The 24,308-nt window shown below is 37.9% G+C and overlaps 2 protein-coding genes across 6 annotated transcripts in view; one reads left to right on the forward strand and one right to left on the reverse strand.

The window, feature by feature from the left end:
- Window positions 1-24,308, reverse strand: part of PRKG1 (protein kinase cGMP-dependent 1) — a 1,342,121-nt gene that overhangs the window by 1,281,096 nt on the left and 36,717 nt on the right. The window lies entirely within an intron of this gene.
- A1CF (APOBEC1 complementation factor) overlaps window positions 5,697-24,308 on the forward strand; it is a 79,433-nt gene continuing 60,821 nt past the window's right edge. For 2 of the 5 annotated variants that reach the window (XM_028513791.2, XM_036027556.1), the window contains exon 1: window positions 5,697-5,810. The gene's annotated coding sequence lies outside the window, so the exon portion shown is untranslated. The remainder of the gene's footprint in view (window positions 5,811-24,308) is intronic. The other 3 variants (XM_036027557.1, XM_036027554.1, XM_036027558.1) reach the window with 2 other exon arrangements.

Genomic DNA, 24,308 nt, shown 5'->3' on the forward strand with positions numbered 1-24,308 from the left:
AAGAAAAACATGCAGGTGATCTTGGTTAACCTTCTCACAGGACACTGATTTTCAGAGCAGTACATTTTACAGCACATGGAATGTGTGTTCTGTCTGCTGAGATACTGGAAGAGGGAAAATTAATCCTCAGGACTCCTTTGAAGCCTGATTAATGTGAAATTAATATAGACAAATATTTACTAAGAATTGGGCTAAGCACTGTCCATGCCTTCTCTCCTTTGTGTCTCCCAGGGACTGTGCCGGGTGGGCGTTGTCATCATCTTCATCTCCAGATGTGGTCAGAGAGGGTAAAAGACTTGCTGAGGTTAGGTAGTGACGGAGTGGTTAGCTGAGGTTTCAATCCAAGCAACAGAACTGCAAACCCATGCATTTAGCATTATACTCTACCAACTCCTAATACCAGTACAGTTGTTGTGAAGACCCAACAAAAGTGTTTTGGAAACTGCAAAGCACATTTGAAAGGTAAATTCCCATTGTGTCCAAGTTACAATGAACAGATTAGGAATTAGGCCCAGCAAGCAGCAGCCTAAGTTTTATATCAAAAGTTAACACTCTCTTCACAACAATCTTGCCATTAATTTCAGCTTTCTTTTTTCATTTTCATTTTAAAATGTATTCATGCATATGCAATTAGCATTTTATTATTCTATTTCTGTTATTCTTAACCCCCAAGTTATTTTAGCATTTATTAAGAGAATTTTTAAAAGTACCCTTTTTAGTGCATTAATCAATGGTTTCTTACCTGGATGTAGAACGTCTAGATTTGCTAAATTAAAACTGACTTAATTGCAGGCTATTGTAATGGCCAGATCTAGTTTTACTGGAGAAAAATTAAGATGCTGCCTAATTTGCTAGAAATTGCTGACTTCTCAGATTCTTCATTAACCTGAAGGATTTAAAATATTGGCTGGACACGAGGAGTGGTCCAATTGTGTGAATGGGGGAAAAGATTATGGCGATTTCATAGCCGTGTCTGGTGTGCTTGTGTGTATGGTATGGTACAAACATGTGCATATGCATTAATGTGTTTTAACTTTGGTTCCAAAATGCTTACCTTCAAAAAAGAACACACTTACTTTTGTCAAAACTTAGTAACATGACCTCAAGGAAACAGGTTGTGATATGATCAGTAAAAGAGATTACATGATAACAATCTCAAGCAGTTATCTAAAAGTTAGTGGAAATTTGTCTGTGGGAATTCTTTTCTTCACGCAATAGAGCACAGTGCAAATTAAAGGCCTACTGATATGTATTTTCTAGTATTTATAAGGGAAAAAACTAGATTTGGTAAGAGGTTTTACTAAAATTGTTCTTTTTCAAAAATCAATGTTTGTTTCGGGGATGGTTGAGCTAAATAACATTGCTTTTAAAATACAAGAAGATATTCAATAACTCTGACCGCAGGAACCTTCAGGAAACATGGGCGTGACTATGAAAAAGAGGGTAGGAGAAGTGAGAAACACAACTTGCCTTTGAAGGGCAAGCCCAGAGTGGCATCCCGCTGGCTGTCACGGTTTTTAGTCTAGAATTTAGATAAATTCTCAAGCACTCGTTTAATCCTGCAATTGCATGATATGGAAAATGTCATGCAGGAGGCCCAAGTGCAGTTTCCTAGAACACCAAGCAAAAGGTGGGTGTGCGTGTGCATGCATGCATGTGTGTGTGTGTGTGTGTGTGTGTTTATCAGTTCAACACTAGATGGCTCTAGTTACAAAACCAATCCTTTTTAAAAGTTTAAAATCCTGGGATATGACATTCCAAGAACAGATGGATTTTAACCCACTGAATCACATTCTGCTATCTTTCAGAGTCTTATAGGCATTAAGAATAGCATTCAGCTTTTAGCTTTGAAATGCTATGAATCTCTGAAAGAGCACGCATAAATCCTAGAAGTCCTTGTTTCATGGTTTAAAACAAAAAGCGGCACTCATGCAGGCTGAAGCATGTAGATTTAATTTGCTCTGTAATTACTCCACTCTGTACTCTTACGGTACTCCATTATTTTCAAATTACTGTCACATATACCAACTCATTTGACCCTCTCAATTGTCAATGAGGTAGATGAGGGAGGAAGATGTTTTCCTCATTAAAGGCAAAGACACTGAGACACAGGCAAGAAGCAGGAGCTTGCTCAAGCTCACATAGCTCATAAGTGAGGCCTTCAAGACTAGATTCCTGAGTGCCAGGTTCAAAATCAAAGCTCTTTCTACCCAACTGGCAAAAAAAAGGGAATTGGGCTTTTGTCCTACATGGTGTGTCTGACATGGCTCTTTCATTCTTTAGAATATTCCCTTGAAGTTAACTAAATACCTCTACCCAACCACCCAACATCTAAAATGAATTTTGAATTCCTAGGAAACTGAAAACAGTAAATAAATCTTTTCTTGAGATAGAAAGAGGAGGATGATGGCTGGGAGGGAAGCTTCTTACACTTAGTAACCTCCGGCTTTGAATTATATTTTAGTTTAAGTTTTATGTTTTCTCTAAGCCAGCAATAACCAGTGATTTTTGCCTAAATATGCCAGCTCTGCTGGGTGGCAATGTCAGTCTGATATTAAAGACAAGATTAAAATACATCAGCCAAAAATAGTTCACATGCAAATGATTTGTGATAGCTACCATTTAATGAGCACCTATTATGCACCTGCATATGGTCCACTTTGCAAACCTCTTCTTTCGACCCTTTTTCCTTGTGCTAATGCCACCACCCTAATTTCAACCACCATCACCTGCCACCTCCTCTCTAACTGGTCTGTCATATGCTTTGCGCCTCTCAAATACATATCACTAACTCTTAATACATACATGAATGAAGTAATTCTAACACAAGCATATTTTGATTTTAAAAAGGAGTAACTAATATAATATTACATGTGAATTATAATTCAATAAAAAAGGAGAGAGACAAACAATGTCATCTATGACAATCTACCTCAACTCTACCCCCAGAATATATGTAAGTAGATTGTGTGGCTCTCCTTCTTAAAGCCCTTCAGGGACTTCCCACTGTGCCAGGACAACATTGGGAACCTATATGAGTAGACCTCCATGCTTTCCCCCACATCTCCCTCCTGCCCCTCAACTGGACTTCTCAACCGGTTCTTTGAATGTGCCAAACTCATTCGATCTCAGGGCATCTACATGTGCTATTTCCACCTACTAAAATGCCCACCCTACTACCCCATGTATCCCTCAGTCCTCAATTTAAATGTCTGATGTTCTAGAAGACTTTCCTCAACTTGCCCCCAGTCCCACACTAGATTAGGTCCATGTGTCTTAGCATCCTGTACTCTCAGTAGTATTTGTTACGACATCACTCATTGGGGGCAGTATTTGGTTAATGCATATACCCTGTATCTGGCTTGTTAACCACTAAATTCCTAGAGACTAACACAGGATTTTGCAACCTTTTCAAACTGTGCTTCCCAATTAAAAAAAAATTAAAATTACATCATAACCAGTACACAATACAGGTAACTGAAAGAGAAGTTTCATGAACACTTCATACACGTGGTAGAGGCAATTCACTTGATATTTTCTATTCTGTTGTATTCAACCTGGTCTATTGATTTTTACACCCTGCTAATAGATTCTACTTTCACTTTAAATCATCACCCATCAAACACAATGCTTAGCAGACAGAAGGTCCTCAGTAATTGCTTGTAGAACAAACAAATGAAAACATATTTACCAGTCACTCTTTAAACCAGGTTTATTTGTTTATTGCTTTGTCCTTTCCAGGAGAAGGAGGCCCCAGGAGGACTAAACCGGGTGTGTTTTTACAAAATAAAAGCAAGCCTTGCCATTCTAGACACAGCTATTTCCCTTGATTAGACTGATGAGATCAAGGTCATGAATTTGATCTCATTATCAGTTGGTTTCTCTTTGTTCTGGGGCCGAAAGCTGTCTCCTGAGTAACCTTCAGAAAGAGGGCTGATCCGGTATTGTTTCTTTTTATTGCTGATCAACATATCCCTATTGTTCCAACAAAATATGGCTTAGAAATAAAAAGGAACAAAGCTTTGTGGTAATAGCCTAATAATACCACGACTGCCAATGTGCTTTTACGAGTAATACATGAATTTTCCTGCTTGAATTGCCAGATTTCAGGACTGCTTTAACTGATTTCCAAACACTTTGGTTTAACATAATTGTAGTCCTGTTCTGCTGAATGCCAGGCCCCATAAAAAATTGATATGATTTTTATAAACTAGTAAATATAATTCATTCTTAGAACTGTTGTATGTTGTTGTCATCACCAGATACCTAGAAAACACTGGCTTTCTTCTTCTGCACTCCTCCCCATCCAGGCACCTACCACACAAAATAATTAAGGAAACCCTTTTAAGAGTGACTGTCTTACATCAACAATTCTTTGTAGGACCAGGCAGACTCAAGGTGAGAATTCCTCACTTATTTGGGAACCAGAAGCCAGGACTGAGTTTTCACAGAGAAAACCCGATTAACACTGCTTGACTGGGGGAGGGGGCGGTATCCATTTCCAGGGAGGTTGTAGAAGCGCTTGCCCCTCCCACAGCTGTCTGGCTCAGTGGGACATAAATGTTTCCCTTATGTCCCACTGCAGGAGGACAATTCCAGGGCAAAACAATTGTTCCTGGGGTGTTTTATTAAAACCTTGCTGCACATTGCTTTGGGTGGGGGGGTTGTAGGCGGGCCTACAAATCTGACAGTGTTGTGTTTGGTTGGTTGGTTGGTTTTGCCTGTTTTACATCCCCAGATGTGTTTTATTTATTTATCTTCCTCTATGTCTATATTATGGAATCACAGCTCACTCTGTGCTTTTCTATAGCCAAAGTACTTCTGTGAATAGTTAGGCCCTGGAAAATTAAGACTTCTCTTCGTAGCACTGAAGCCAAGTGAGTGTCCTCTAATTCTAGTTTGGGGGCCTGTGGTTTTATCAACCCTTAAAATTTACTCCAAATTAGAAGGGTTTTAGTTTGTCTGTATGTTTATTTGTTTAAGTGGGCTCTATTACCCTTAGGAATTTCCTCCATAGACTAGAGCTCTTCCTAGTAAATTTAGAATGTAGAATTTATAACCTTAAAAATACTATTTCTCGATTCTTCAAGAAACACAGTTGCCACTGGGATTTCAAGCAATCAACAACAGCCTTGCCTCTCATATAACCTGCTAAATAGCTGATTACTGTGCTTTCACAGTGATGGCCTTCTCCTAAAATCTGAATGAGCAGCTTGTATAAAAAGCACACTTACCCCAACCTGATCTGACCCTATTTACTTGCTTATATAAATGTTTTGTATATTTTGATTTTGTAAGCTAGCATTTAGCTACATACTTGACCTAAACTACACACCGTACTCCATGCAATACAGTGATATGAAAAGTGCAAACAAATATTCTCCTAAATGATCTTAGGCTTAATTTCATTTTGGCATAAGTAGAAAACAGGGAGCTAATGTAAAAAAAAGTTTGGTTTACACAAATTGCCCTGAGTTCTGCTTTGAAATATATGTGACTGAAACAATTTCAAAATAATATTAATGTCGATATTTTTAATGCAAAAATTCATTTTCCTTTTGCAAACAAATGACAACAGTAGTTTTGTAGATTCTGTTTGGGCTCTAGTGACCCAATTGTCTGGTCAAAGGGCTGCATGGATGCAAGAGACAGGGTGAGTTAAAGTTTAACTCCTAGGAATTGTAAACCAAACCTAAAGCCACTGAACCTTTGGAGTTTGATATGATGATTAGCGCATAACCAGAGTGACACGTTGAATTCGCCATAATCAAGGAAACCTTTTCCGGGTGGGGATCTCTGAAATCACTCAGGTATGGTCCATGTGTTTTGCTTTTTCTCTTTCAAATCTGTCAAATTGTGCAGTGTGGATCAGTGGAAATGCAGTGAAAACAGCGTCTACCCTCTTCTGTTCTAGATCCTAAGTCAGGGATTTTTCTGGTTTGTTTTTACACTGTGAAGCAACCTGAAAAACCAAGAAAATGTTGGGATGATCATACAAAAGATGATCATCTTTTGTTCCTTGATATAATCATTTCCTGAGATTTCAAAACGTGCAGACTTATCACTTCGGGGTCAAGAGCAAGTTTCTGAAATGGTTATTTAGCAGTAGCCAGACAACAGGGAGAGTTGTGGGTTTGCCACCTGTCCTGGTCCCAGGACACTGGGAAACAAAAAATGTATGGACAAGAAAAGGAGTATCATCATCACTGGCAGACTCTGAGTTCTCTGTATGGACCATAATGCCTATCATATTTAAACTTCATATGTTCAATTATCTTTTTCTCTCCTTGAACCTGAAAATAACCCCCAAAAACCACAACAAAAATACCAGCTTGGTGAATTCTTGCTATTTCCTCTGCCATTACTGTACTAACCAAAGGAGTTCCCTAAGCTATTCACCTTTCATTCTAGAAAAAAAAAAACATTCATAGAAAATGGTTGGCTTTGAGTGTGTTAAATTTCCTTGTGATGGCTAATTATTAGATCTTTCCCTTTCAGGATGGGTTGGGCAATTGTGCTGCAGTGGATACATTTTCACATAATCTTTTTGTTCACTCCAAAAAGATGATTTGCAACGAGAATATGCTAGTACTTTAATTAAAGAAATAAATTAATCAGGGCGCTTGTCAGTAATATCCCATTCCTACCAGAAAGCCCTGTATGTTTATTTTACACAAAAGACTTTTGTTCCATGATTGTCAAAGTCAGCCCCAAAGAGAATGGGTTTCAGCTAAATATATTGATTTACCATAGAACTTCTCAGATATGTGCTGTGTATCTCCAAGAAGATGAAGAACATTTTATTTGTGCTGGATTAGTGTTTTGCAAAATATACATTGATAAATTCTACTCTAATTATATTGTAATTTAGTAGCAAAGATGCGTTAGTCTGGTCTGAAACATTCTTTATAGTAGGTGCCGAGACACATACTATAGGTCTGAAAATAAAAGTGAAATCACATATTTGCCAAGGCACTGAGGCCCTGCCCTACTAAATACAGAGTAATAAACAAATGATTTATAGGTTCATTTGTAAGAGCCATATTTTCTGGAATCATGTTGATACTGCCCATTTGAGATAACTTCTCAATTTCACTGTTCTAATTTATTATTTATCAAGTGTAAGCACACAGGAAAGATAGTTGGAAAGAAAAAAAATTAGTTGTTGTAGGCAAATATAAAATGACACAATGGATATAAAAATACTGAGTACTCAGTTATTTCCAACTGGGCTAATACCACATTGGTTTTGTGTCATTTCAGATATATTTTCTAGATTGTATTCAGTACAGATTAATAAATGTGACTCAAAAAAGTTACTCTATTATCAACTAAGTTGAGGAAATGGTGGCTACCTAGGTCTTGTTACTACATGAGTATTTTGAGTAATAATAACAACAGGCATACGTTAGAACTATAAGCACTATATTGCCAAGTACATTTCTTAGCACCTTCCACACATTTATTTCATGTTATTCTTAGAACAGGTATATATAAGGTAGATACTATTATAACATTTTATAAGTGAGAAAACTAAGTCTCAAATAAGTAACCTATCAGGCTCAACAATGCCCAGCTGAAAAGTGGCAGAACCAGGTTTCTCAGACAGGCACTGGGACGCCAGAGCCCAGGCGTGTTGCCATCACACTGTACTCACAACAACTGAGGATTTACACTGCGTATAAATATGTTCATTTGTTGTGAATGTCTAGGTGAGTAGACAATGTTTTGTTTTCTAAGCTTAATTTACAACAGAACATCTTCCAGGAACACCTATAAACATCTCTGAGAAATGGTATTCCTCAAAACACAGATTAGGGAAGGACAAGTCATTTTTATAGCCCATCTCCAACATTCATAACAACAATTGATTGAAATCATCACTACTGGAATCATGACAACTGAACAGGGACCTCACAAATCCAGCCATCTCCCATCACACAGGACCATCCCTGTGTCTATTACAGACTTACAGTCCTGTGTGTTCTGGATTAATTATAGAATGAACACTGGACTTTTTTCCGGACAGAGCTGGGTTGGAATGCCTGCACCAAAGCTCCCTAGGTTTGTGACCTTGGGCATAATATTTAACTTCTCTGAATCTCAGATTCCTCAAATACAAAACAGGGGTAAAATCTGCCCCATAGAATTTAGTGAAGATTGAATGAGAGGATGTAGTGAACAGTTAAGCACAGTTCTGAGCACACAAGGAGTTCAGCAAAATTACCTTCCCTTTTCATTCTCCCGTGTGTCACAACCTCCAGAAAAGTTTCCTAAACTTTCTGAACCCATCCACCAGCACCTGTTTGTCAAAACATTACCAACATAATTTAAATTAAAAATTATACAAAAATAATGAAGTTTTCATTAGCCACAAAGAGTAACCCTATTCCATTTATTCAGAGAAAGAGACAACCTATACCCTTTTATTATAAACAACAACAACAAAAAAACAGTATATTTTAGAGAATGTTGCTCAAGAAAACTCTTAGTTAAAAACCCAACTCCCCTTCCACGGAAACACACAGGACACCTGTCATAGTCTGTGTTCATTTCGTCACATGGCTGGTTGATATTAAAAATGTTTCAGCAATATCTAAAATATTGCCACCTCTCAGAAAGTGGAGTAGCACGTTGGGTACTATTGCACAATGGCTGTCATTGCCTTATGTGTCTCCAAATGACTCAATAAGCTCAAACAAGACAATATTGATCAACAGAGGATAAACACCATTTTATCTTACTCATAGAAACAGTAACCAGGCTCCTCTAAAGTGCAGTTCTAGCAGCCCGACCAACCCCCCACCCCCCAGGAAAAGCATCTGCAAAAGGACCAACGCTACTGCCAGGCATTCTATATTAAAAATCTCAGTTCCTTCTGCTCCTGGGCCCACTGTTTGCTATACAATCCAGGCCTCTCTTAACAAATGTTTACTGCTGTTTGGACCAGGAAAGCTGGTTTATCAGTTTAGTCCATTAAACCTAGTTCAACTAGGTTATCAGCATTTAAAAACTACTTAGAATTTTCAATGAAAATTTTGTGTTTAATATTTTTGTATATCTTTTTTATTGTTTATGCAATTGCAGTTATTCTCGATTTTTCTCCCCTTCCCCACCTCCATCCATCCCCACTCTCTCCCCTCTCTCAGTCAATCCCCATATCCAGTCTGTGTCCATGGGTTGTACATAAGTGTTCTTTGGTTAATCCCTTCACCATCTTTCAACTAGTTTCCCCCTACTTCCCCTTTGGACACACAGTCTGTTCTATGTACTTATGCTTCTGTTTCTATTCTGTTAGTTTATTGTGTTCATTATATTCCACATATAAGCAAGATCATGTGGTATTTATCTTTCACTGACTGAATCATCAGTAAGAAGAATTGGGAACTCTGTATGGGAGAACATTTTTGCCAAGGATACATCTAATAAGGGTTTAATCTCCAAAATGTACAAAGAACTAATACAATGCAATGCCAGGAAGATATAATTGACAGCCCAATTAAGACAGGGGCAAAGGACCTGAATAGACAATTATTTAAAGAGGACATACAATGGCCCATAGGCAAATTTAAAAATCCTCATTATCACTAATCATCAAAGAGATGCAGATTAAAACCACAATGAGATATCATCTTATACCTGTCAGAATGGCTACCATCAATAAATCAACAAACAAGTGTTGGCGAGGATGTGGAGAACAGGGAACCCAGTTCACTGTTGATGGGAATGAGGTCTGGTCCAGCCACTGTGGAAAACAATATGGAGCTACCTCAAAAAATTAAAAATGGGGAAGTCCTTTTTGACCTAGCAGTTCCACTCCTGGGAATATATACTAAGTATCCCAGAACACCAACACAAAAAATACATGTACCCCTGTGTTCACAGTAGCATTATTTGTAATAGCCAAGATCTGGAAACAGCCTAAGTGCCCATCAGTAGATGAGTAATTAAAAAGCTGTGTACTTTTACACAATGGAATACTAAACAGCAGTAAAAAAGTAGAAACTCTTACCTTTTGTGACAGCATGGATGGACCTGGAGAATATTGTGCTAAATGAAATAAGCCATGTCAGTGAAAGATAAATACTATGAATATTAAATATTTTTGATTGACTCAAACCAAAAATTAAAACATTTTCTTTTATAAAAATGGTTGTCTTGACTAAAATATGCTGGTATCTTAAGCTCCCTGATTTGATTTTTTAAAGATATATAAACTGTTTTGTTTCTTCATACAGATATGTACATGTCATTCTTTTATATAAAGGTGTTAACGGTCAAATGGAAAACATTTCTCAGGTTTTGCTTATTTCAATAGGGTTTGGTCCCTGATAACATTAAGAGGGAAATAATAACAAGGATTAAGATAACTCCCTCTAGTTTGCAAGGTTATGTATGATATTCTGTGCACTGGTCAATGATATAGCTAAAGAGAACAAGTACATTGTAATTTGGCCAGATGAAATGACTAAGTGAACAAATTGGTTTGCAAAATACCACCTTCAGTGATGTAGTAATGTCTTATCTTCTTCTCTTCCTCTAGAAGTTAAAAAATTATCATTGTTTTGGGATGCCCAATTCATTTAAAAACACCAGATTTACATAGCAGAATTAACTACCATAATACCTTATTTCTATAGAATATTCTAGTCTACAATGCATTTTATACAGAAGAGTTTAGTTGGTTTTTTCTAATGCCAAATTTCTTCATAGTCAATTTAGTATGCCTAGTTTCTTCAAGGGAATAGAGTCACTATTCATCAATCCAATTGCCCCAAGCTAGTTAACTGAAAGATGTTCTCACCCAGCGTCTACAGGCCTAGCTCTTTATGTAGCAAAGTGCTGAGTATGTAGGGAGCCTCCAACTACTGTTCTAGACATTAACCAATCTGTTGATAAATTAGGAGGCCAGATGACATTATGAAGGGAGGTCTTAAGGATCCACATGGAAGGTGAGCAGAAAACCAGTCCCATGCAGGTCTTGGAAGAAAACAACCTAAAAAGGTTTAAACCAGTACAGATGCTGTAACTGACATAGAGAATGAAGGGAAGGAAGATTCTATAGTATCTTCTAAAAGATTGGCAGGGCATTATGTATAAATGCAATTGCTGTTCATTTCTATTAATTCGTTTTTAATATTCTACCCACTCTTCTATTAAAATTGTATTTAGTTCACATATTTTCAGCTGGAGCCTTCTGCCTAAAGTAAATTGGCTTATTAGAGGTTCTTAAATCCTACAGCCTCTGATTTCTTGCCAAGGAAGTCAGAAATCAGAATCTAAGACATGGAGAGGAAACTGTGTTGGCACATATAAGTGCTTACCTCAGGGTTTCAGTGACTCACATTTTGGGCATTTATTACCAACCAGTTAGAACTGACATCCAATGATGATGTTATTAGTAATATTAATAATAGCTCTTATGTCCTTATATAGCTCTTGCCATGTGCCAGGCACATAGATTAACTTGTTGAATCCTATGGAATCCTATGGAATAGGACTATTGCTATGCCATTTTTCCAATGTAGAGGTTAAGTCTTAGGGACACAGCTAATAAGTGGTAGAAACAGGAGCCAACTCCAGCAGCCTGGCACACACCACTCTGTAAACAGAGTATAAATGGAACACTGAGAAGCACTGAATCCTAGAACTAGAAAGAAACTTTGAGGTTTTTTTAATTTGACAGAGAAAAGCTAAATGACTTTCCCAAAGATGAAAGGCACTTTTTGTCATGGGTAAGAGCCCAAGTGCAGGACCCCCACCCTCGGGCAGGCCCTTTGCATGATGTCACCTCCCAGTATACAGTATTTCTAATTCAGCCTGAATTACACAATTCTGGGAAGCAGATTAAAAGGCCCCCAAAGGGTAAGAGGACTACTCCCTTCACTCTGAGTTCTGCCCTTCTTGCTATGCCCAGACTCACAGACAGAACAAGCCAGAGCCTCAGTTAAAGGAGACACACCCATTTGGTTACTCTGAGAACCACCCAGGCCCAGGTCACAGAGGAAATATGTGTAGGCGCAGGTACCATGAACATAGTAAATCACCAAAAACACACAGTGATTGTCCTAAATGCTTTGGTTGCCTTACGCCAAAGTCCTGCTAGTGTCTGAGAGGACACACCCTCCCCCCCAGAGAAAGAATAATTGGGCTGCTAGGTCTCTGAATGCTGAGGGAGCCCCATATTTAAACTGACCTAATTTGTAGCTTTAAATTAAGATCCAAATGTTCCCAAATAGAAGCTCTGCCATCCTCAGTAGAGTTGTTCATTTGGGATAATAAGAGTATGTTTTCAGAAGTTCCTTGTTAAAATACAAATTAGTTGGGATGCAGAGTGTGAGGAGTAGGGGCACTCAGGAACACTTTAGCCTAAACTCACTTAGCAGATCAGCCTGGTAAAGCTCTGTGACAATGGTACTCAGGACAAGTAAAGTTTTGATGGTGGCAAAGCAAAGACGTAGAAAAGAGGTGGCCCAGTGTGGAAGTGTCATGGGTAATGAGAGGATAATATAGGGTATTTGAATGGCGGGTATTGGAATGGCACATATTTGTCTGATGTTTGAGAAAGAATTGATTTAGGTTAGTAAATAATGTTGATTTGTGATCAAAGTCATTTAAGCACCACCCTTAGCAGACATTAATTCCTCCACATCTCTGACACATTGTATAAATTACTTAATACAGGTGCATTGACTTAAATCAGAATCATCTAGGGAATGCCATTGTATGGCTCCTTAGGGTATTTTAAGAGGAAAATCCTATAATGTCTAGAAACTCTTATTTTAACTGGTCTTTTGAATAACCCCTAGCGCTAAATATTTCTCATAATATTAATTCCATATCTCAAGATTTCAAAAGATTTCCTGAAGTCCAATGAACTGAAGCTGATTCATAGTTTTAGCATGGCCAAGAGGGAGGCAATTATAATGCTAAGGCAGGCGGCTCTGGGCCCAGAATAGCTGGCTGAAATCTTGGCTACACCCCTTACTACTATGCGACCTTTATCAAACAATTTGACTTCTCTGTGTCTGTCTCCTCTTCTGTAAAATCAAAGTTGTTGTCAGAATCAGATCACAAGCCACACTTTGAGTGCTTACAACACCACCAAGTAAGTGTGCATAAACCTTAGCTACTGCGGCTATAATTCTTATTTCTGTGTCAATTATACAATGCTTACTATCAATAGAAGAAAGACAGGCTCTGAGGTCAACATGTAGAAAGCTCTTCTTGGACTGAACATCAGGTGGCTTAGAAAGTCACTATCTCCACCACTGGGTTGCGGTGAACATAAGGAACGATTTCTCCTCGACTCTGTAGCTGTCTTTCCAAGGCAGAGATGTTCCCTATCACAGGCAGGGCATCCTAATTACATTGCTCTAGAATGATTTAAAGGAATCTGGGTAATTTGCAAGGGAAGAAGAGTAGACATTGGAATCCTCACACCAGAGTGCAAACTTCTCAGGCTCTGTTATTTTCATAGGTACAACAAAAAACTCATCAAAGGACACAAAGCCATTTACAAAGATGCCACCTGTTGAAGAATAGCAAGCCCGAAGTAATGCATCCTGCCCCCACCCAGTCCCTACACAGGCAAGACAACAGACCCCTTCAGAGAGGATCATGTGGGGAAGGGCTAAATAGGGCAGCAGAACCCAATGGAGGGGACTGGTGTCAGGTCCATTTTAAGGGAAGTGACTAGATGAAACGGCTCCAAGAAGATCCCTCAAAATTATTGTTAACTTACCCATTAGGAATTTATTTCTTTTTTAAATTCTTTATTTTAATCATTGTTCAAATACAGTTTTCTCCCTTTTACTCCCAATCCAGCCCACCCACCCAACCCTCCCCACTTCCCTCCCATTACCACCCTCCCTGTAGTTTTTGTCCATGTGTCCTTTAAATTTGTTCCTGTAAACCCTTCACATTCTCCCCTGCAATTCCCTCTTCTCTCCCCTCTGGTCACTGTCAGCCTGTCCTCTTTTTCAGTGTCTTTGGTTATATTTTGCTTGTTTCTTTATTTTGTTGTTTAGATTCCTGTTCAAGGTGAGATCATATGGTATTCGTCTTTCATTGCCTGGCTTGTTTCGCTTAGCATAATGCTTTCCAGCTCCATCCAAGCTGTTGCAAAGGGTAGGAGCTCCTTCTTTCTTTCTGCTGCATAGAATTCCATTGTGTAAATGTACCATAGTTTTTTTGATCCATTCATTTACTTATGGGCATCTAGGTTGCTTCCAGCACCTAGCTATTGTAAATTGTGCTGCCATGAACATCGGGGTGCAAAGGTTCTTTTGTATTGGTGTTCTAGTGTTCTTAGGATAGAGTCCAAGCAGTGGAATTGCTGGGTCAAAAGGCAGATCCATTTTTAGTTTTCTGAGGAAGTTCCCTACTGCTTTCTGTAGTGGTTGTACCAGTTTGCAGTCCCACCAACAGTGCACTAGGGCCCCCTTTTCTCCACAACCTCTCCAACACTTGTTGTTTGTTGCTTTGTTTATGATGGCCATTCTGACTGGTGTGAAGTGGTATCTCATTGTGGTTTTAATCTGCATCTCTCTGATAGCTAGCGATATTGAACATCGTTTCATGTGTCTTTGGATTTTCTGTATGTCCTCCTTGGAGAAGTGTCTGTTCAAGTCCTTTGCCCATTTTTTAATTGGGTTACTTGTCTTCTTAGAGTGGAGTCGTGTAAGTTCTTTATATATTTTGGAGATTAAACCCTTGTCTGAGGTATCATTGGCAAATATGTTTTCCCATACAGTTGGTTCTGTTTTTATTTTGATACTGTTTTCTTTAGCTGTGCAAAAGCTTTTTATTTTGATGAGGTCCCATTTGTTTTTTCTTCCCTTTATGTCCCTTGCTCTAGGGCACATGTCAGTAAAAAAGTTTCTGCGTGAAATATCTTGAGATTTTCCTACCTACGTTCTCCTCTAGGGTTTTAATGGTTTCACGTTTTATATTTAAGTCTTCTATCCACCTTGAATTTATTTTTGTATAAGATGTATGTTGGTACTTGAGTTTCATTTTTTTTGCATGTGGCTGTCCAGTTCTCCCAACACCATTTGTTGAAGAGGCTATTTTTACTCCATTTTATGTTGCTGCCTCCTTTGTCAAATATTAATTGACCGTAGAGACTTGGGTTTATTTCTGGGTTCTCTGTTCTGTTCCATTGGTCCTGTTTTTATGCCAGTACCAGGCTGTTTTGATTACAGTGGCTTTGTAGTATAGTTTAGTGTCAGGTCTTGTGATCCCTCCTACTTTGTTCTTCTTTCTCAAAATTGCTGCAGCTATTCGGGGTCGTTTATGATTCCATAAAAATTTTTGAAATGTTTGTTCTATGTCTGTGAAATAAGCCATTGTTACTTTAATAGGAATTGCATTGAATGTGTACATTGCTTTGGGTAGTATGGACATTTTGATGATATTAATTCTTCCAGTCCATGAACATGGTATATGTTTCCATTTGTTTGTGTCTCCCTTGATTTCTTTCCTCAGTGTTATGTAGTTTTCTGAATACAGGTCTTTTACCTCTTTGATTAGGTTTATTCCTAGGTATTTTATTTTTCTTTTTGCTATTTCAAATGGGATTTTTTTCTTGGTTTCTGCTTCTGCTGTTTCATTGTTGGTGTCCAGAAATGCCTTTGATTTCTGGATATTGACTTTGTATCCCGCTGTTTTGCCAAATTCATTTATTAGGTCAAACAGTTCTTTGGTGGAGTCTGTAGGATTTTCTATGTACACTATCATGTCATCTGCAAACAATGACAGTTTTGTTTCCTCCTTTCCAATTTGGATGCCTTTTATTTCCTTTTCTTGTCTGATTGCTGTGGCTAAAACTTCCAATACTATATTGAATAAAAGTGATGAAAGTGGACAGCCTTGTCTTGTTCCTGATCTTAGTGGAAAAGATTTTAATTTTTGCCCATTGAGTATGATGTTGGCTGTAGGTGTCTCATATATGGCCTTTATTATGTTGAGGAATGCTCCCTCTATTCCCACTTTGCTGAGTGTTTTTATCATAAATGGGTGCTGTACCTTATCAAATGCTTTTTCTACATTTATTGATATGATCATGTGGTTTTTGTCTTTGCTTTTTTTATGTGATTTATTACATTTACTGATTTGTGAATATTGTACCATCCTTGCATCCCTGGAATGAATCCCACTTGGTCATGGTGTATGATCTTTTTAATGTATTGTTGGATGCGGTTTGCCAGTATTTTGTTGAGGATTTTAGTGTCAATGTTCATCAGCGATATCAGCCTGAAGTTTTCTTTCTTTGTTGTGTCTTTATCTGGTTTTGGAATTAGGATGATATTGGCCTCATAAAAAGTTTGGGAGTCTCCCATCTTTTTGGGTTTTTTGGAATAGTCTGTGAAGGATAGGGGTTAGCTCTTCCTTAAATGCTTTGTAGAATTTTCCTGTGAAACAGTATTTCTTTATTCAGTGTTTAAGTTCTGTGTTGTTCTAGCTGTTGTGTTACATGCAAAGATATATTGTACATTTGTCCTTAATATCAAGAAACCCATGAAGGATTCTCTAGAGCTGCCAGTCCCAGATTAACTGACTACTCCTTTCTTGACAGACTCTTACTTTGCTAGAAAATGAATATAATTTACAATACTAAATTAAGAGTTCCTGAAGGGCAAGAAAGTTATTCTATTTATCTTTCAATTCCCAGACCAAACAGTGTTATGCATATAACTGATACACAATACTATTTGTTAAATAAAAGAACTACCTAACTGGAGAAAGACAAGGAGAGGCAGAAGAAAGATAAACACTATTAAGTACCATGTACTAAATACTGAGCTGTGCACTTATTCTATCTTTTTTGGATGACTAGAACCACACTAATGAGGCAGGCATTATCATCCCCAATTCCAAAATAAAGAAATTGCATGTGGTTAAATAATGGCCCAAGTTTGCAAAGTTCTTATGGGGTAGAGCCCTGACATTCGAACCTATGTCAGTTTGCATCCATGATCCCGTAGTTTTCCTCCCACTTATGTATTGATAATGAACAACACAGAGCAAAATGTTGTGTATTTTAATATCATTTGGTGAAACTGGAAGATTAGGACCAAAAAAGTCTATAGTAGTCAGAGCAGCTATGAGATTTCCATTCCATTCAGCAACACTTACAAATCATCTACTAAGCACAAGGCTCAGCACTAAAAGCTGGAGCTAAAACAATGAGTACACATGGTTGGGGAGGTAATGCCCCACCCTATCCTCATCTTCACTTGCTCTTTTTTATTTCCCCACCTGTCCCTAAACTAGGATATCTTCCTCTAATCTACTCTCAATAAAACGCAGAGTCATTTTTCTAAAGTACACCAGGTTCTATTAGAACTTGTCCATACTGATTCCAGTGACTTCATAATAAAACGAGAATGTTCTACCATGCCAATAGTGATGTAATTCTTGCCTACCTAATAAGCTTTATCTGTTACCACTTGATCCTAATGTCCCCTCCCAACTTTCATTCAACATTCTAACCATACTCAACTTGTCAGCCATCCATGCTGTTTTCAGCCTCATCTGTCTCCTAGAGTCCCTTCCTTCTCCCATCTTTTCTTAACTCCTAGCCAACTTCCAAGCTGACCTGAAATAAAGTATACATTGAAAATTAGTATGCAGTACAAAGTTGGATAATTTTGATAGGCGATGAAATGTAAAGTTGACTTAATTAATAGTTATAGAATATGGAGTCATTGAAATTCCCTTAGTAGAAAAGTAATATTGAATAGATATTTTCAAAAATTAACCAGTTTAGCCATGGCTGGTGGGGGAGGGTGGTCAGTTGGTGGGAGCATCGTCCTATAGACCAAAAGGTTGTGGTTTGATTCCTAGTCAAAACACATACCTAGGTTGTGGGTTTGATCCCTGGTTAGGGCACACATGGGAAACAACCAATTGATGTTTCTCTCTCATACCAATGTTTTTCTTTCTCTCCTTTCCCCTTTATTTCTCTAAAAACAATAAAAACATTTTCTGTTGAGGATTTTAAAAAATTCACCAGTGTTATACACATGGTATTTAGAAATAGAAAAGACTAAACAGAAAAGACTAAAGGTTGAATTAAGACAATAATCTAGTATTAAATAATGGTTGCATAGACCATAATTAATGGCAGTGGGGATCCAAAGAAGGGCACACGTCAGGACTCAGAGGCTGAATAGAAATAGAGAGCAAGAATTTAGTAATGACAGTTTATGCCAATGCATGTAAATTAGCATAAAATCAGAATGTAGATAATCTGATGTTTTTAAAGGAAACATAAGGCTGTCTTTCATTACAAGTGTCAGATTGCCTCAGGGCCACTGTAATACAGAACTTTAGATGGATTTAGTAAACTTTACTCAATGATCAAATATATTCCATTAATTTGTGATTGGGAGTCTTGGTGAGAATGAAGTTTTCAATTTAGGTTCTCCAAATTGATCTGTAGAAAACAGATCCAGCAACTAAGTCCAAAAGGAAAATCTCAACAGGAAAAAAAAAAGACATAATAACATGAGACTAAGAATGACTGAAATACATACAGCTCAAGTCTCTGTAATCTGTCACATAAATAATTGGCCCTAGCACTATTGCATAAACATCTGTGTTTGAGCTGAAGGATATCTATATCTAAGTTGCATGCTGTAATTACCACTTTACCAATTTGTAAGTCAACTCAGAAATTAAATACATTATGCAAAGACATTTTCCTCTCATTGGTCTATGCAATAGTAGAATTTCTAAATGCTGCCAGTTCCCTTTCCCAGGTACCATTGAGAAAGGCAGGCATAGTGAGAACAGTTGGGTGTCATAACTGAGTGAAGACAATACAACAGTTACCTGTAGCCTGATTGTAGAGGTACTGGAACAATAATGCAAAACCATCCATTCACCTGCATTAGCCAGGGTGCTCCAGAGAATCAGAACTAAGAACTTCAACTGGCTAAGATGTATACATGTTTTTTGGTGTTGTCATTGTGCTGATACCTTTAAGATAATAGTACTGTTTACTGGTATCTCTAAGATATATACCTATATCTATTTATCTATCAAAAGAGATTTATGCTAAGAAGTTGGCTATGTGATTATTGAAGTCTTTAGTCAGCAAGCTGGAGACTCAGGAAAGCCAATATATAGTTTCTGACTGAAAGCCAGTAGGCTTGAGACCCAAGAAGGGCCATATTTCAGTTCAGGTCTGAAGGCCAGAAAAGAGGTGGAGTTCCCTCTTACTCAACATTTTTGTTCTTTTCAGGTCTTCAGTTGATTGAATGAGGTCTATCCACATTGGGGAGGGCAATCTGCTTTATTCAGTCTGTTAATGAAAATGTTAATCTCATCCTGAAACATCCTCACAGACACTTTCAGAATAATGTTTGGCCAAATGTCTGGGCACTCTATGGCCCAGTCAAGTTGACATATAAAATTACCCATCACAGCATAAGCCTAATAAGTAGAAGGCTCCTCAGATTGTCGATTGAAAGCCTTTCCATTTCCTCCCCGGGCCCCTCTCCCTCTTCCAACACATGCAGTTTCCATTCGCTACTAAAATTTTCTGAAATCTTTTTAGATTAAAATATCAGTATTCATCTCTCAATCTTCAATGTCACCAAAGAACTGGTCGTTTATTAGAATCTCTGTTTCAGAGTCTCTGACATTCATATCCAAGCTGAGAGCAGAGACTGAAGGGTTTGTAAAGGGTAGTGGTGTCAGAGCTATTTACAGAAGGAGAGGGGAGTATTATCAGGAGGTCTCTTGTGGGATGTGCTCACCACACTGGCTGCCAGGACTTCATTCATCCTGTGAACACCTGTGTTTTCATGCATATATATCCATAAAACCACACACAACCTGGTGGAGCAAGCATGAGTTTTTCCCAGCCAGGAAGACTGTGGAAAGAAGGATGGGAACTCTAGTCACAGGGCAGATGGGGAACAAGGGAACCAAAGATGTAACTGGAAACCTGACGGGCTCACTAGACTCGCATTGAGAGATAATCAGGAAGGCAGAGTTAGGGCCCGATCATGGCAGGCACTCAATGTCAGGCTGAGGGAGCAGGCTGTTTCTTTACTGTTGGTGATGAGGCCACTGAAGGTATTGAACAGGAGAATGCTAGAAGGGACACTGTAGGGAGATTGGTCTAGCAGTGGTATGCAAAACAGAGAGGCAGTGCTCAGAAGGTAGAAAGCAGTGAAGTTCTATTCAGCACCTTGGCTGAGCTCAAATTAACTCCAGAAATGGAAGAGGAGGTAGGGATGGGGGCAGGACTGTAAGAGGAGCAACAAGAGTACATAAGTACAGAAAGCAGGAAAATGTCAAGATCCAGACTTCATGAGGGGCCCATATTGGAGTCTGCTTTGGAGGACGCTGTACAGACCTCAGCAGTGCGGATTCGCAGATTTGCTAAGTCACTTCTTTGTTAACTTGACTCAGCCACTTATTTCCTGCATCTGTTCCTCTCTCTCCTAAAAGCCATCCTTACTTTCTACTTTCTGTGCTTTGTCTACCTCACAGCTTTTGCTTCCTCTTCATACACAAACCGCAATAAATCACAGTTTTATGCACACAGTACCAATATGAATATCTTATTGGTTGGTCCTCATGGAAACTTAATTGAAAACAAATCCCTTCAGCCAGAATCTAGGAAGGATGCATACTTTTAAAAAATATATATTTCAAGGTCAGTATTTCTAAATACTAGCAATTAGGAAAACATTTATTCACTACTAGTGAATGATGATGAAAATCTAGACAATTATTACAAAATCATTTTTTTATCCCCCTTTTTCTCTTGTAATCCAGTCTCCACCTTTCTTTTATAGACTCTTTCTTCCTTTTACTAGAAGTTTTTAATGTATCCATCCTGTCCTTTTAGCAGATAAAATAGTTGAATTACTTCATTGCTTCATTCTGTTTGACATTTAACCTGTACAGACTGGAGCTTAATTTGGCAGTTCTAAACTCAGCTACACACTGTCAGCTGAGGAGGGGATCACATACAATGTCGTGGGCCCCACTCCAGACTAGTCAAACCAGAACCTCTCTAGGGGTGAGAAGGGTGATGCTCGAGTAGAGATGATTATAACGTGAGGCTAGGTAGGGAGTCTGCTCTTTTTCTATACCTCCTGCATCTCAAATCTGCTGTCAGCTGGCTTTGACAAAGACTGTTCTTAAATCTTTTAGTGCCAGTTTGAAGTACGTTTCAACAGTGGTCCAAAATTTTAAGGTTAAGGCCCTGCTTAGCAAGGTGTTGCAAGTCACAGTTAAGGAATTCACCCAAAGTAGACATACTCTGAGCAGAAGACTACAGTGAACCTGCTTATAGAGCATGACAACAATAGAGGAAGGAGAGATTTAATGCAGTGAATATTACTTGCTAAAATTTAGGAATGCTTGTAGTCAAATCTCAAAGTCCTATTTTGACAAGATGTGCATAGGTTAATGCTTCTTTGATATCTTTTCTTGTGTAATTTACCATTTCAAGCTAAATTCTAGGGACTTAAAGGCTCTGTTGATATTTAAAGGGTGTTTTAAGCAAATAAATGGTAAAATGTCTTTTGAGGCAGATAAAATGTACCTCTATAATATTCACTTCATGAGAATATATTAAATGTCTGGAACTATTTCTACTAACTAAACAATGAATTCTGCAATTTGAAACAGACTTTTAAAGTGATAATTAGTTTATTTTTTTTATTCTACTTAAAATTACTTATTCCTCAAAAAAAAACAAAAAAGGACTTCTAGCTGTCAGCATTGTTTTGCGGAAATGAAAATCTCTGAGCCAGATGAATGCACTTAACTTTCCCAAGAGTTTTTGTATGTCTCTCTCTTAATATCAGGTTGTGTGTGGTTCCTGATATAAATTAGGAAAAAGGTTGGGAAAATGTGGTTCCTCTGCACATTTCCAATGGGCTGATTTAATCCAGGTGCATGCTCGTGTGTATACATATTATAACGACATTACACAAGAATTATAACACATTTTGTCTATTCATTTTGTTATTTGTCTATTACACATCTGCTTATCCTTGTTTTCTGGTAAATTCTAAGTCAGTAGCTCCAACAGTTTTTGTTCTCTGTAGAACAAAACCTTTACTATGGTGCAATTTCCTCAGTATCTTAGGTTTTGCTGCTTTAGGTTATCTTATTTAGGACTTCAGGGGACTTCAGGTAGGATAGTATATGGACTGAAAACATCAACAAACAGTAATCAAGTATTGGCTGGCCCTACACATCTTGACAAAAGTAGCCATCTCTTTAGAAAGTCGGTCAGTACTTCCTAAACCACATTGTTTCTCTACAACAGGTAATAACTTGTCTTTAAAGGAAATACACCTTCTAGATGGAAACAGCCACTTCTTTAGCCAGGGGTGTCACCAAAGGAGCAGGAGAGAGAAGAAAATACAGGATTAAAGAATAGAAGAGAGTAAGAAACGGGAGGAGAAAAAAGGAAATTACAGACATTTGAAGGTGGAGGTAGAGGGGCAGAGAGGACCCGCTCTCAAAACAGCTGTGTTTGGCGCCCAACAGAAGTACTTGTGGCCTTGGTTACCCACCACTGTACGATTCCTGCAGATATTTGGTCCCTAGTTGAATTCTTCCTCTTGGCTATCTACAATGTAGATAATTTAATTTAAATTAAATTAGTTAATTAGTTAACTGCAATAGTTAAAACTGCATTAGTTAATGCAGTTTTAATTTAAATATCATAATAGAAATTCATGTGAAATCCAAGTCAAGAACCTGCCAAGTGATATATCACTTAGTCATCCACGAAGACGCTGGCTGTACTCTGCCGAGCAGTATGTCTCAGGGAGGTACAACCGAGTATGCAACCAAGGCTTTCAATGACCATGCGTCTAGTTTGGACCATGTCCAAAGGGAGTCAGACTCTAAATGTGTCCAAATGAACCATCAGACAGTCTAACCACAACACCACTCACAAGAGCTGTTACAATAGTCCATTTTCATTCCAGCAAACAAGCTAAGTTACCAGAGTGGTTTAAATGGCCAAGACCAGCTGCCTATGGAGGAGAACAGAGACTCACCATATCACCCTCATGCATTTCATTCTGGTGTATGTTCCTCCCAGGAGCACTTTCAGGGAAGCTAAGTAGATATCACCTCCCTCCTCACCCTGCCCTGCCACCACTTGTCTCTTTTCTTTTTAGGGGAAAAAACTGAGAAGTCAAATTTAGTAACTAAGAGCACGGACTTGGCCCCAAACTACCTGGGCTCAAACCATGTGTCTGCCACTTACTGTACGAATAACCTCAGGTACATTAACCTCTCCAACTTGGTGTATTACCTATGTCACAGGAATGATAATACCTACCCTACTGAATTTTAATAAGAATTAAATGTTTAAAGTTAAATTGTGTTTAAAGTTTTTAGAACATAGCATAAAGTGTTTAGTAAATGTTAGCTACATTTTATTCTTATTTGAAACCTTTACAAATTTTGCCAAATAACAGACAAAAATCAAAATATCTTGTTTTTTGTTTTAATTTGCTTTTTTCTGATCACTAAAGATGGTGACCATACATATTTAGGTGGTACATTTACAAACCATATTATTTTTCTGTGAATTGACCACTCATGTCCTTTGCTGTTTTATTCACTGATTTGTGAGTCTTCTTATCATTGATTTGAAAGTACTCTCTGTGCATTACAGACAGTAATTCTCTGTATTTATGTAAATAGCAATCACTTTCTTCCAGTCTGTGGCTTCTTTTTAACTTTGTTTTGCTACTACAGATGTTTGTAACTGTTACACAGTCAAATCTGGTAGTCTGTTTTTATTTATGGCTCTTAATATGCTTGGTTAGGAAGACATCCTGCATCACAAGATTATAAAAATACTCTCCCATAGTTTATTCTGGTAGTTATACAATGATTTTAGAGATTATTTCTTTAATCTACTTAGACTTTTGGTATACATTGTGAGATGGAGTGCCAACTTTATCTTTTTCTCAAATTGCCTAAGATATTCCTGTGATTTGAAATAGTACCTATTGGCAAATTGCAATATATGGTAATCAAAACAATGGGTCTAAACTTTTTTATTCCATTAATCTATTTGTCCATTCCTGTGCCCATTTTAATTAACTTTTGATTAGGCTGGTTTCAAATAATTCTACACTTTCAATATATTGTAGCATTTATTGTACATTTTTCCTCCCAGATAAACTTTAGAATCAACTTTTGAAATTTCAAAATAATTTCATTAGAATTTAAATCACTATTGTAATAGATAAATAATTTGGGAAGAACTAACATATTTATGATTAGACTTCCATTATCCAGGC

The sequence above is a fragment of the Phyllostomus discolor genome, chromosome 5 (genome assembly GCF_004126475.2).
Source record: "Phyllostomus discolor isolate MPI-MPIP mPhyDis1 chromosome 5, mPhyDis1.pri.v3, whole genome shotgun sequence".
In the NCBI taxonomy this organism is placed as follows: domain Eukaryota; kingdom Metazoa; phylum Chordata; class Mammalia; order Chiroptera; family Phyllostomidae; genus Phyllostomus; species Phyllostomus discolor.